Below are 14472 nucleotides of genomic sequence, written 5' to 3'. Positions count from 1 at the left end.
TATCCGCTCATCTGTTGAAGGACATTTGGGTTGTTTCCATGTCTTGGCAATTGTGAATAATGCTGCTATGAACATTGGCATGCAGATATCTGTTTGTGTCACTGCTTTCAGATCTTCCAGGTATATACTGAGATGTGCAATCACTGGATCGATGGATGACTCAATATCTAGTTTTCTAAGGAACTGCCAGATTGACTTCCTGAGTGGCTGAACCGTTATACAGACCCACCAACAATGAATGAGAGCTCCAGTTTCTCCACATCCTCTCCAGCATTTGTAGTTTCCTGTTTCTTTAATGGCATCCATTCTAATTGGTGTAAGAAGGTATCTCATTGTGGTCTTAATTTGCATCTCTGTAATAGCTAGTCAAGCAGAACATTTTTTCATGTGTTTCTTGGCCATTTGTATTTCCTCTTCAGAGAACTGTCTTTTCATATCTTTTGCCCATTTTATAATTGGGCTGTCTGTGCTGTTGTCACTGAGTTTGTAGTCTTTCTTTATATATGCAAGATATCAGTCTTTTGTCAGATACATGGTTTCCAAAAATTTTTTCCCATTGAGTTGGCTGCCTGTAACCTTTTTGATGAATTCCTTTGAGGTACACAAACTCCCGTTTATATATTTTATCTTTTGTTGCTTGTGCTTTGAGTGTAAGGTCTAGGAAGTGGCCGCCTAATACAAGGTCTTGAAAATGTTTCCCTACATTATCTTCTAGGAGTTTTATGGTACGTTCTTTTATATTGAGATCTTTAATCCACTTTGTGTTAATTTGTGTGTAGGGTGTGAGGTAGGGGTTCTCTTTCATTCTTTTGGATGTGGATATCAAACTCTCCCAGCCCCATTTGTTGAAAAGACTGTTATGTCCCAGTTCAGTGGCTTTGGGGACGTTAGCAAAGATCAGTTGGCCGTAGATCTGGTGGTCTATCTCCAAATTATCAATTCAATTCCATTGATCATTATGTCTATCTTTGTGCCAGTACCATGTTGTTTTGACAACTGTGGCTTTATAGTAAGCTTCAGAGTCAGGGAGTGTAAGTCCTCCCACTTTGTTTTTCTTTTTTAGAGTGTCTAGCAATTTGAGGCATCTTCCCTTTCAAAATAAATTTGATTACTAGCTTTTCCAAGTCTGCAAAGTAGGTTGTTGGAATTTTGATTGGGATTGCACTGAATCTGTAGATGAGTTTGGGTAGAATTGACATCCTAATGACATTTAGCCTTCCTATCCATGAACATGGAATATTTTTCCATCTTTTAAGGTCCCCTTCTATTTGTTTTAGTAGAGTTATGTAGTTTTCTTTGCATAGGTCTTTGTATCTTTGGTTAAGTTTATTCCTAGGTACTTGATTTTTTTAATTGCTGTTGAAAATGGTATCTTTTTCTTGAGTGTCTCTTCGTTTTGTTCATTTCTAGCATATAGAAACATTAGTGACTTATGGGCATTAATCTTGTATCCCTCTACTTTGCTAAATTTGTTTATTAGCTCTAGTAACTGTATCATCAATTTCTCAGGGTTTTCCCCATATAAGATTATGTCATCTGCAAACAGTGACAGTCTTACTTCTTCCTTTCCAGGTTGGCTGCCATTTATTTCTTTGTCTTGCTGGATTGCTCTGGCTAGCACTTCCAGCACAGTGTTGAACAGCAGTGGTGACAGTGGGCATCCTTGTCTTGTTCCTGATCTTAGAGGGAAGGCTTTCATTCTCTCACCATTGAGAACTATGCTGGCTGTGGGTTTTTTCATATATGCTCTTTATCATATTGAGGAAGTTTCCTTCAATTCCTACCTTTTGAACTGTTTTTATCAAGACAGGATGTTGGATTTTGTCGAATTCTTTTTCAGCATCTATTGAGATGAACATTTGATTTTTCTCTTTTGATTTGTTAATGTGCTGTAATACATTGATTTTCTTATGTTGAACCATCCTTGCATGCCTGAAATGAAACACACTTGGTCATGGTGTATGATTTTTTTAATGTGTCTTTGGATTTAATTTGCAAGGATTTTGTTGAGAATTTCTGCATCTATATTCATTAAAGAGATAGGCCTGTAGTTTTCTTTTTTTGTAGCATCTTTGCCTGGTTTGGTATTAGATTGATGTTAGCTTCATAAAATATGTTAGATAGTGTCCCATGTTCTTCAGTGTTTTGAAAGAGTTTAAGTAAGATTGGTGTCAGTTCTTTTTGGAAAGTTTGGTAGAATTCCCGAGTGGGCATTTATTTGTGGGAAGCTTTTTGATGGCTGATTGGATCTCTTTGCTTGTGATTGGTTGGTTGAGATCTTCTGTTTTTTCTCTGGTCAGTCTATGTTGTTCATATGTTTCCAGGAAATTGTCCATTTCCTCTACATTATCTAGTTTGCTGGCATACAGTTGTTCATAGTATCCTCTTATAATTTTTTAAATTTCTTCTGGATCTACAGTAATGTCACCTTTCTCATTCATTATTTTGTTTATATGGGTTCTTCTCTCTTTTTGATTTTGTTAGTCTAGCTAGGGGCTTGTCAATCTTGTTGATCTTCTGAAAGAACCAAATTTTGGTGTTACTTATCCTCTCTATTGTTTTTTTGTTCTGTCATTTATTTCTGCTTTAATCTTTTTTATTTCTTTTCTTCTGCTTGGTTTAGGATTGGTTTGCTGTTCATTTTCTAGCTTCTTCAGCTGATCCATTAGTTCTTTGATTTTGGCTCTTTCTTCCTTTTTAATGTATGTGTTTAGCACTATAAATTTCCCTCGCAGTACCGCTTTTGCTGTATCCCATAGGTTTTGGTATTTCGTGTTCTCATTTTCATTCGTCTCTATATATTTAGCAGTTTCTCTTTGCTGTTTCTTCTTTAACCCACTGATTGTTTAGGAGCATGTTGTTTAACCTACAGGTATTTGTGAATTTTCTAAGTCTCTGATGGTTATTGATTTCTAATTGTATTCCATTGTGGTCAGAGAATGTGCTTTGAATTATTTCAATTTTTTTTAATTTATTGAGGTTTTACGTCCCAGCATATGATCTATTCAGAGAAAGTTCCATGAGCACTAGAGAAGAATGTGTATCCTGATGATTTGGGATGTAATGTTCTATATATGTCTGTTAAATTCATTTATCAGAATGTTTAGGTTTTCAGGTTCCTTATTGGTCTTCTGTCTGGTTGATCTGTCTGTAGGAGAGAGTGATGTGTTGAATTCTCCCACAATTATTGTGGAAACATCAGTTCCTTCCTTTAGTTTTGCCAGTGTTTGTCTCGTGTTTTAGGGCACCTTGATTTTGTGCATAAACATTTATGGTTATTTCTTCTTGTTGAATTGCCCCTTTTATTAATATGTAGTGGCCTTCTTTGTCTCTCTTAACATCCTTGCATTTAAAGTCTATTGTCTCTAAGATCAATATTGCTACTCCTGCTTTCTTTTGGCTATAGCTTGCATGAAATATTTTTTTCCATTCCTTTACTCTCAATTTCTTTGTGTCCCTGTGTCTCAGATGAGTCTGTTGTATGCAATGTATTGATGGTTCATTTTTTTTTTATCCATTCGCAAATCTATATCTTTTGATTGGGGAGTTTAATTCATTTACATTCCATGTTATTACTGTGAAGGCATTTCTTGAATCAGCCATCTTATCCTTTGGTTTACGTTTGTCAGATGTATTTTTTCCCTCTCTCTCTTACTGTCCTTTGACGTACCCATACTGAATCTCTTTAGTACTGAATCTTTCTCCATATCTCTCTCTCCTTTCTGTCTCTGTCAGTAGGGCTCCCTTTAGTATCTCAAATAGGGCAGGTCTCTGGTTAGCAAATTCTCTCAGCATTTGATAATCTGTGAAAAAATTTAAATTCTCCCTCAAATTTGAAGGAGAGGTTTGCTGGATTAAGATTTCTTGGTAATTTTTCTCTCTCAGAATTTTAAACATGTCATGCCACTGCCTTCTCACCTTCATGGTGGCAGTTGAGTAGTTCCTACTTAGTCTCCCGCTGTTTCCTTTGTATGTGGTGAATTGCTTTCTCTTGCTGCTTTCAGAGTTTGCTCCTCCTCTTCCGTATTTGACAGTGTGATCAGAATATGTCCTGGAGTGGGTTTATTTGGATTTATTCTATTTAGAGTTTGCTGGGCATTTATAATTTGTGTATTTATGGTGTTTAGAAGATTTTGGGAAGTTTTCCCCAACAATTTCTTCGAATACTCTTCCTAGACCTTTACCCTTCTCTTCCCCTTCTGGAACACCAGTGAGTCTTGTATTTGGACGTTTTATATTATCTGTCATATCCCTGGGTGCATTGCAATTTTTTCAATTTTTTTTTCCCATTCTTTCTTTTGTTCTTTCATTTTCCATTCTGTTTTCTTTTTGGTAACTGATTTGCTGTTCAGCTTCCTCTAGTCTTGTTCTGTGAGTATCCAGGATCTTTTTAATTTGGTCAACAGTTTCTTTTACTTCCATAAGATCATCTATTTTTTTATTTACTTTTGCAGTTTATTCTTGATGCTCCTTTAGGTCTTCTTCATGTCCTTTTTTTTTTTTTCCCCTATTTTTTTTTTTTTTGAAATAAATTCAAAGTTACATGAATAGCTGCAATAACAATACTAGCCCCATACACAGAATTCGATCATACCCTGACCCCGCTGTCCCAATAGCTCAATCCACCAACTTTAACGTGCTGTGACATCATTATTTCTTTCCCTCCCTCCCTATCATCCATCATATATTTCTCTGTCTTCTGAACATATGAGAGTTAGCTGCACACATCCTTGAACATACACTATAATTCACGTATGTACTTCCCATGAACAAGAACATTGTTTTATGTAATTCCATTAAGCACAGCTAAGAAGTATAAGAGATTCAACAATGATACCATACTTATATTGTATCTTTCCTTTTCCTTATGTCTCAACTGTGTCCCTTCGAGCCACCTGTCCTCCACCCTCCAGTCCCATCCAAGTTCAGTTAGAGTGGCTAAGAGATCTCAGAGTCGAGAGGCTATCCTGGAGGTTTCTTTTAAGCAAGCTCCAGCTAGACATCCCCAATGGGCCGCAGTGTGCCATGCCCTTACCTACAGTAGCCCTGAAATACCTAAGTCCCTATCTGAGATTCTATAAAAGTTTCATTAAGTTTTGTTTTGTTTTGTTTGTTGCTTTTTTTACTCACTAAGTTTTATCTCTCAGAAACTTAAATCTACTAGAGTCCTTCTACACCAGACGAGGCCTAAAACCCAGAGGCAACAGTCTCTTTAAGAACAACATCAGGCGCAGCCCCTTTCCCCATAATGTCGAGACCGTCTTTCCATATGAACAAGTTTGGGTAGTCACTGCCTAGACACCCCTGAATATCGAGAAAGTGATTAAATGAGGGGAAGGAGTAGCAACAGATAAGATAGGATTTAACATGGAGTCGAGAGGTCACTCTGGTGGACATTCTTATGCACTATATAGATAACACCTCCTAGGCTTTAATGTACTGGAATAGCTAGAAGTAAATACCGGAAACTACCAAACTCCAACCCAGCAGTCTGGACCCCTGAAGACAATTATATAATAATGTAGATTACAAGGGGTGACAGTGTGATTGTGAAGACCTTGTGGATCACACCACCTTTATCTAGTGTATGGATGAGTGGAGGAATGGGGATTAAAAACTAAAGGACAAATGGGGTGGGATGGGGGGGATGATTTGGGTGTTCTTTTTTCACTTTTATTTTTTATTCTTGTTCTGGTTCTTTCTGATGTAAGGAAAATGTTCAGAGATAGATTGTGGTGATGAACGCATAACTATGTTATCATACTGTGGACAGTTGATTGTATACTATGGATGATTGTATGGTGTGTGAATGTATTTCAATAAAACTGAATTTAATAAAAATAAAAAGAGATAGGATTTAACAAATGACTTCAAATACTGAAATTTTATATAAATACATATATATATATTTTTTAGATGGTAGGGTATTACGATCCCAAGCAGGAAATAACTGAAGTGGTAGAACTGTAACCTATAACTTTCTTTGAAATTTTCTCTATAGCTATTCATTGAGTTTGACAGTTATCACCTTTTTGTATATATCCTATATTTCACTATAAGGAAAGAACTGAAACTGTGAACTGTAACCTATAACATTTTTTGAAATTATCTATATCTACTTTTTTGAGCTGTGCTTTGAAAGTTAACACCTGTCGGTATATATATTATGTTTTACAATAATGGAAATAACTGAAATTGTGGAACTGTAACACATAACATTCATTGAAATTTGCTGTCTAACAACTTGTTAAATCGTACTTTGAAAGTTATCACTGTTATTTATGTATGTTATAGTTTACAATAAAAACGCATGAAAAATATAGAAAAGTTAAGAACAGATTATCGTTTTTTTTTCTGGGGCATAAGCGATAGGGATAAAAAATTAGATTAAGGATTTAGCCAGGTGTGTTTCTGAATAGAAAGTGATATCAACGGAGTCTTGTGTGGCAAGAGAGGAGAAAGGTTCAGATTAAAATTTTCATTTTATGAATAACATAACTATTTTATGAATAACCATTTATGAATGACCATTTTATGAATAACAACCATTTTTTGAATAACATGAATAATATTTTATGAATAACAATCGTTGGAGTTAATAGGAAGAAGAAACTTATTCAAACTTATTTTGAATCTGTGTCAACATTTGTTAATATTTTAGTAAATCATAGAATCAGATTGTTCTGAATTTCCTACTGGTTTCAAACTTTTTTTTTTTTTAACTTGGAAACCACTGTTAGAAATATATTTTACATTGAGAAGTCTGTTTTTTTTTTCGTGTGTGTGTGTGTGTGTGTGTGTGTGTGTGTGTGTGTACCCAAAAGTTTTATGCAGTCATAGACTTATGACCCTGAATGATGCACTTTTGTTTCCAGTTTTAACCTACTTAAAAAAGATTCTAGTTATGGCCCACTGATGGGTTGCTTATTGCAGTTTCATAGAAGACTGGATTGTTGAATTCTAGTTATTGTCTGATTTCTATGAAAAGTTTTCTGTTGGTAACTGGCCTTTTAATAGCGTAGTTTCTTTTTCAGTTTAGCATTATAAATAGGAATTTCTAGATACTGTTCCTTTTCTTTCTATTGCTGTAAGTTGTGTCCTGATAAAATCAGGATCTGTCACTAAGGGAGAAGGGTAGAATGACTGTTGAGAATCATCTAGTAGTTTTAGATGCAGTCACACAGTTTAGCTGTTGATGAATTGCCTAGTTACCAAAAGTCAGTTGTGTTTGTTCCCAAACCTGCTTGTTCTAGTAGTACTTGTCATTGTAATTATATAATTTAATTGTACTAATTTTGAATTAATGAAATATTACTATCAAAATGAGCTCTTGTTTCATTGAATAAGTTGAATGCTTTAGAAAAACTTAATAATAGGCAAGTCAGTAAAAATGTGGATGAGCAAAGTATCTTTGCTTTCTCACTCCACTTTAAAAAAATAAAAATTGCAGGCATTAAGATTACATTATGGGTGTGATTTATTCAAGAAAGAACTCAAATTGGCATACCAGTTCTCAAATAGGGGGTCTTGATTGATCATCAGATGATTGACTAGTGTGCTTTTATGTGTTCTAAGTAAAAATAAATGTTTAAGGCATGTATATTTCATTTCTAATGATTCCTGTCTTTACTAGACTTTTGATTAACTGTTGAACTGTATTTCTGATCTTATAGGTTTATTGGCTTTTACTAATTGGGAAATTGTATTTTATTGAATACCACTAACAACCAAATCATCTTAGCGCTTTGATTTTTGTTGTGGAAAATTTCTATGACAAAATGCCAGTTTAAGCTTTTATTTAAAATGAACCAAATCACCTCATTTTTATGTTTGTTTTGTTTTACATTATTTGGACTTTGTGTTTTCTTTTGATTCCTTGTTTGCTTATACAGAAGAAAGAAAAGAAAGAACTTCAGGTAGAGAAAATGTTTTCTAAAATTAAAATTACAATTGATATTACTTCAATTCTGAAAATTGTGCTTAGATTGAAAACAACAGTTTATGAGAGGAATTAAATAAATAACAGCCCTTTCAGAATGTTCATTTGTGTGGTAATTGGGTTCCTTAGTTGGTGGTTGTAAATCAAGAGCATTAAAATGAAATGATTTTTGGATGTACCACTAAAGCATGAATTAACCAGAAGGACAAGGAGTTAATTGGCTTTACCTGGTGTGAAATTTGCTTTCATTATCAAACACAAATATTGTAGTTAAATTGGTTAAAGTAACTTTTGATTTTCCTGTCACAAAATCTAACAACCTACCAGCATTTTTCTCATGTACTCTTTCATGCTTTTATTAAGGAACCTTAGTACTGATCACACTCCCTGTTATATGCACAGACTGTCTCCTGAACTCATTAGTTTTGCCTTTTTTATTGGATCGTTCCCTGAGCATGTTACAAAGTAATATTCTCCATCTTTAAAAAAAAAAAAAAATTATCTCCCAAAAAACTCCCCCAGACCTACATCCTCCATTGATTCCAGGTATTAGTCCAGTTCCTGCTCGTTTAATTTATAGAAGTCCTCTAAAGAGTTGTCTGACCTCTTCCTTCAGTCTCTATTGATACCACCCCAGTTAGATTTGTACACTCATTTTCCCACTGATATAGCTCTTAGCAAGTCAGAAATGCATTTCAACTTTGCCAGTATTAAAACTCAATTTTCAGTCCTTATCTGTCATCTCAGTAGCATTCATTATGGTTGGTCATTGCCTCCTTCGCTTCTCTGACGTCAGTCTGGTTTCCTCCAGAAACTGTTCCTTCTCAGTCTCTTTTTGTGATTCCTTCTTTTCTACCAGATTTCTAAATGTTCAAGTACCTCAGGACTCTCCGCTTTGTAGAAACTAAACTTCCTAGGTGATCTTAGATGGTCCCAAGATTAAAAAAAAAAAAAAAAAAATTTTATTTTGAAATACTTTCAAACTTACAGGATAGTTATAAAATAATACAAATTCCATAAGTTCCATGAATTATTTAAGTACCATCTCTTTGTTTTATGAGTCCCAAATTTATGTCATTTATTGGCAGGCATCTTCTCTTTAACTATAGACCATGTTGTCTTGTTATCTCCCTTTGAATATTTAGTAAGGATCTCAAAATTAACAGATCCAAAACCAAACTTTTCATCCTACTTCTTCCAGCCTTTTCATCCCTTAGTAGTGTTCCCATCTCAAGAAATGGCACCGTGTTGCATTATTCTTGACTTCTTTCATGTTCAACATCTCATATTTCAGGAAATGACTGTTCCTTCAAAATATACCCAGATCTGACTCTTCTCATCACATCTGCTGTTTCTACCCTGGTCTTTGCTACCAGTTCTTCCTTGGATTATTGCATTGGCCTCCTAACTGGTCTTTCTGCTTCCATTCTGTGACTCCCTGTAACATTTTACAGCCTTAAAATAGCCATACAAAAGCTAGAGTTATCCCTGGAAAACAAATCAAATCATATATATCCCTCTGCAAGGTCCTTTAATGCTTCCTTTCACAATTTAGTACATTGCAGTTTGTTCTGAGGCCAACAAGATCCAAACAGATCTATCCTCTGGCTGTTTCTCTTTTCTTAATTTTTAACACTTCCTCTTGTTCATTTTCTTCAAATTGCTTGCAAGCATCCTCACAGTGACTAAAGCCAGTAATCTTCCATGAGAAATTTGTGCTTCCAAGTTTCCACTATCTTCTTTGATTCCCAGGGTCCTGTTTTAGGCTCTGACGAACAGAAGCTCTTTATTTTCTTTGCTTATATGGACCACAAAGATGAGCAGAAGTCTAGTCAAGTACGTTAATATAACTAATACTTACATTTTAACCTTCTAAGATTTTATACCACCTGCAGATTTATTGTGCCTTTAAGTATTAAAATTGCAAATTCAAATTAGATACTTTGTTAGAAATTGATGTCTCTGAAAAAGATTTTAAATCTCCAGTGCATTTTCAATAAGAGTTTTAAAAAATTTTAGTAGACAACAAATGCAGGAGTTTCAAAAATGGCAGATAGAAAAGAAGGTAAACTTTAAAGAGTGTTTCTGTCTCCCCGTCCCCCAGATCTCCTTCTCTTCGAAAAGCAGTAGTTTCTTATAGATTCTTCCCAAGGCACTTCTTTTATGTATAAACCCTCATATACACACACACACATAAGTTTAAATATACAGAATGTTGGGATAATATATATATTTTCTCTCACTTTGATTTTCTTAATGAGTCTTTGGAACTCATACATAAAGCTGCCTCATTCTTTCTAACAACTACATAATATTCCATATAGTTATATACTATAGTTAATTCAGCTTTATTGATGGACAGATCCAGTCTTTTGCTGTTATACATATTCTTTTTCATAGATTTCTTTTTTACATATAAGATTATACCTGCAGGATAAATTCTTAGAAGTTGAATTGCTGAGTGAAGAGGTACATGTGTTTAAAGTATGATAAATATTGCCCAATATTAACTGCTCTTTATTAGGGTTGTATCACTTTACACTCTTACCCAGTGGTATTTTAAAGTGCTTCTTTACCTCCAGTATTGGCAAACTTTTTCTGTTAAGGGCTAGATAGCAAATATTTTAAGCTTTGCAGCCCGCATATGTCTCTGTCATAAACTTTTTTTTTTCTTCTTTTAAAGTTTTTTTCACATACCATATAATCCACCCTAAGTGTACAGTCAGTGGTATAATCACATAGTTATGCATTCACTATCACAGTCTATATGAGAAATTTCCATTTCTTCTGAAAAGAAAGGGAAAAAAATCCCATACCCCTCTCTTATATCCCCCTGTTATTGACATTTAGACTTGGAATAATTACAGTTAATGAAAGAAGATTACAATGTTTCTGTTAACTATAGACCTTAGTTTGCATTAATTGCATTTTCCCCATATACCACCCCATTGTTAACACTTTATAATAGTGACATATACTTGTTCTGTCATAAACTTTTTTTTGTATATTTTTTATTCTGGGCCATAATTTGTCAGCCTTGGCTTATATTGTTGTTTTGAGGTTATTATTATCAACCTGCTAAGTGAACATGGTACCTAATTATATTATTAATTTGAATTTCTCTTATGAAGAGCAAGGTTGAACGCCTTTGTATTTGCTTTTCTGTGAAATGTTTGTTCAGATACTTTGCTTTTTATCTATTTGGTTGATTGTCTTTATTGAAATATAAGAATCTTGTTTTTTCTATTTGGGAAATTATCCTTTGTTTATAATGTAAAATGCAATGAATTTTTTTTTACAGTTTATCCTCTATCTTTTGGTTTGGTTTGTGTTTTCTTCTCTTTAGGGATTTTTGTAGTCACATTTAATGTTTCATTCCATAAAATATTTTCTTCCGGATTTTGTATCATTCTTACAAGGGCTTTGCCCACTTTAACACTTAAAATTAATTTTCCTATGCTTTCTTTAATATTATAGTTTCATCCATAGTGTAAACTTTAGATACATCTGCAAATTATTTTGATGTGAATTAGGGACCCAGTTTTTCCAGGTAGCTACTCTTTTCCCTCAATACCATATCTTGAATTTAGATGTAGAGTTACAAGTTGCTTGGAATATTATGTTTTAGTATTGACTTCTTTTATACTATAGAACTTAAACTGCTGACAACATGAGATGTGTACTCCTTCATTCATAGAAACAGTTGCTGAGCACATGCTATGTATCACTAGGGATGAAATGTCGAATGGAGAAGGCTCTAACCCTGACCTTTAGTTGCTTACAGTCTGGTAGATTTATTACACTGTGTGTGTGTGTGTGTATGTGTGTGTGTGCCTGTAACACTCCGCTTCTTTATTTATATTTTCTTTCCAACCTTTTATTTTTAAGAGAATTTCAAATAAATAGAAAAATTGGAAGAATATTATAATTAATCTGTAATATCTCATGCTCTCTCCCCTGTTCTCCACCCCTATACTATGTGAAAGTAAGTTGTAGTCATCATATTTCCTCACCTGTAAGTCTTTCAACATGCATCACCTAAAATAACCTGTATATCCATGATTGCATCATCACAGCTAAGAAAAATGTACAGTAATTCCATGGTATCATCCAGGATGTAGCCCATGTTCAGTTTTCCCAAATATCTAGAATTTCTTTTATAAGTTTTATTCTTGTTACTTTTTAATAAGATCTAATCTTATCCATGTTTTACATTTGGTAATTATATCTCTGTTGTCTCTTTTAGTTTAGAACAGTTCCCCTACTTTCTTTTTTAATACCCTGTGACATTGACTTTTTGTCGGGTCCTTTATGATAGTGTCTTATAGAATACCCCACATTCTGAATTTGTGGTTGTTCCCTGTTGGTATCATTTAACTTATTCTTCTGTGCCCCCCTCCCCCCCAGAAGTTAGATTTAGAAAATATCTGGCAACCATTTACCTAAAGGTTTTAGCATCTGTTGTCTGAATTGATTATTATTTTGGAAATGTAAAATGATTTCCTACTTCTGTTATTTCCTTGAAATTTAGTAGCAAGCATTTCTTCTGTGAAAAAGGCCCCACCCCTTTGACAGCACTGTGGAGTCAAATAATTTTTGTTTATTCACCATCATACAGTTTTTAGCTTTCTATTTGTCTTTTTCTCTAGCTCTGTGAGGAGGGAAATATCAGAAGTATCTTTTTCATCATTTTATCCCTAGATCCCAGTATGATACTTGGAGAACAGAGTAGTTTCCTAATAAATTTGTGCTTATTGAATGAGTGAATACTTTAGGCAGTGGGGAGCTATTGAAAGATTTCAATTGAGGATATAATATGGAATGATTTTTGATTTAGAAAGATAATTCTGGTGTCTCTACAAAGAAGAGCAACTTGAGGGAAGTTTTCATTTGGACCCTGTGTCAATTAGATCTCCTGATTACAAGTAATTCAACTCAAATCACCTTAAACCAAAAGAAGAATTTATTGAATCATGAAATTAAGGGAAGGTTGAAGACCCAAATCCCATGAAGGGTACAACTGGCGTCTGGACTTCAAGAGCAAATAAAAACAAAGATGCACTGCCATTAGTATTTTAGTCTTTACTTACACTCTGTCTTTATCCATTTGTTTGTGTACTCCTGAATCAGTTTCATGTGGCTTGGGTGTAGAGGTTTGTGAGAACATGATGACTTCCTATCCATGTGGATTGACTCAGTACGCTATTGAAGATAATATAGCAGTAGTTTAGGAAGACATGTGGAGTGTTGGAACTAGAAGCCAAGGGAGAAGATGGATTTGAGAAATACTAAGTAGTACAGTTAACAGAATTTTTTCAGAGTGAAGGAAAATTAGAGTAATTCTCTTTTCTATCTTGAGGAACTGCTGGTTTGGTGATGCTGTTAATCATTAGGGAAATACAAGAAAAATATGCTTGGAATGGGAACATGAATTTAGTTTTAGGGATGTGGAGTTGGAGGTTCCTAGAAAGCTAGTTAAATATATACATCTAGATCTTGGAAAGAACATTTAAGCTAAAGAGAACAGTGGTTAGGAAATCAGCAGCAAAAGTCAAGGGCTTGGATATGGATAAAATTGCTCAGTCTGAGTGTATAGAAGGAGAGGAGAACTAGAATCATGGAGAAAAACTGATATTGAAGGCATGAACAGAGGAAGATGAGTGTGAAATAAATGGAAAGACCAATTAGAAAAATAGGAAGAAATATAGTGTTGAAAGAGTAAAAGGTTTTATCCAGGAGGGGGTACCAAATGCTATATAAGGTTTGAAAAAAAAATCAGTTGGGTTTGAGTATTGCGAGATACTTGATGATCTTAATGAGAGCAGTTCCAGTGGGAAGTTGGGAGCCGGTTTGCATTAAGGTCAAAGGATTAATGATTGGAAGATGAATTAGAAACAACCCATTGTAGACTTTTTTCCTGGAAGTTTGAGTGTAAAGGAAAGGTGAACGAAGACAGTAGAAAGAAATGCAGGGTTTGTTTGTTTATTTTGGAATAGGAGAGACTTAACCATATAGGTAGGAACAGTAAGCAGATTTTTTATTCTAGCTTGGATTAATTTCATTTTTGTTTAAATATTTGCCATTGTAAACACTAACTGCCATAAGGGTTTATTAGTGTGTTAGAGGAGAGAAAATGGGACTCTCAGATCAGAGACTTGGGTTCTAATCTCAGTTCCCCAGAATAATCATCATACTAATCATAATTACCATTTTTTGTATTCCCTTTTGTGTCAGGCTTTGTATTAATAGATCCTTTGTACATACCACCACTAATTCTCACCATAAATTAATCTACAAGGTGAGTATTATGCCATTTTATAGGTAAGGAGACTGAGAGTTTGCTTCTCAAGATCACATCGATTTTCAGTGATCAAGCTAAGAGTCTATCCAAAACAAATGTGTCTGATTCTGAAGTTGGTTCTCTTTTTTCTATATCACATTGCCTTCCTTTCTAACCTAAAATAGTTTCTTAAGTTTTAGGGGACCATTTCCTTATTTGCCAGATGAGGATAGTCATATCTGTTACACCTATA

The 14472-nt window shown here is 34.4% G+C and overlaps 1 protein-coding gene across 4 annotated transcripts in view; it reads left to right on the top strand.

The window, feature by feature from the left end:
- The window catches only part of ZMYM4 (zinc finger MYM-type containing 4), a 230189-nt gene that overhangs the window by 125733 nt on the left and 89984 nt on the right, over nt 1-14472 (top strand). The window lies entirely within an intron of this gene.

The sequence above is a fragment of the Choloepus didactylus genome, chromosome 2 (genome assembly GCF_015220235.1).
Source record: "Choloepus didactylus isolate mChoDid1 chromosome 2, mChoDid1.pri, whole genome shotgun sequence".
NCBI lineage: Eukaryota > Metazoa > Chordata > Mammalia > Pilosa > Megalonychidae > Choloepus > Choloepus didactylus.
The sequence above is the reverse complement of the archived record's forward strand: the minus strand, read 5'-3'. Positions and strand labels throughout refer to the sequence as shown.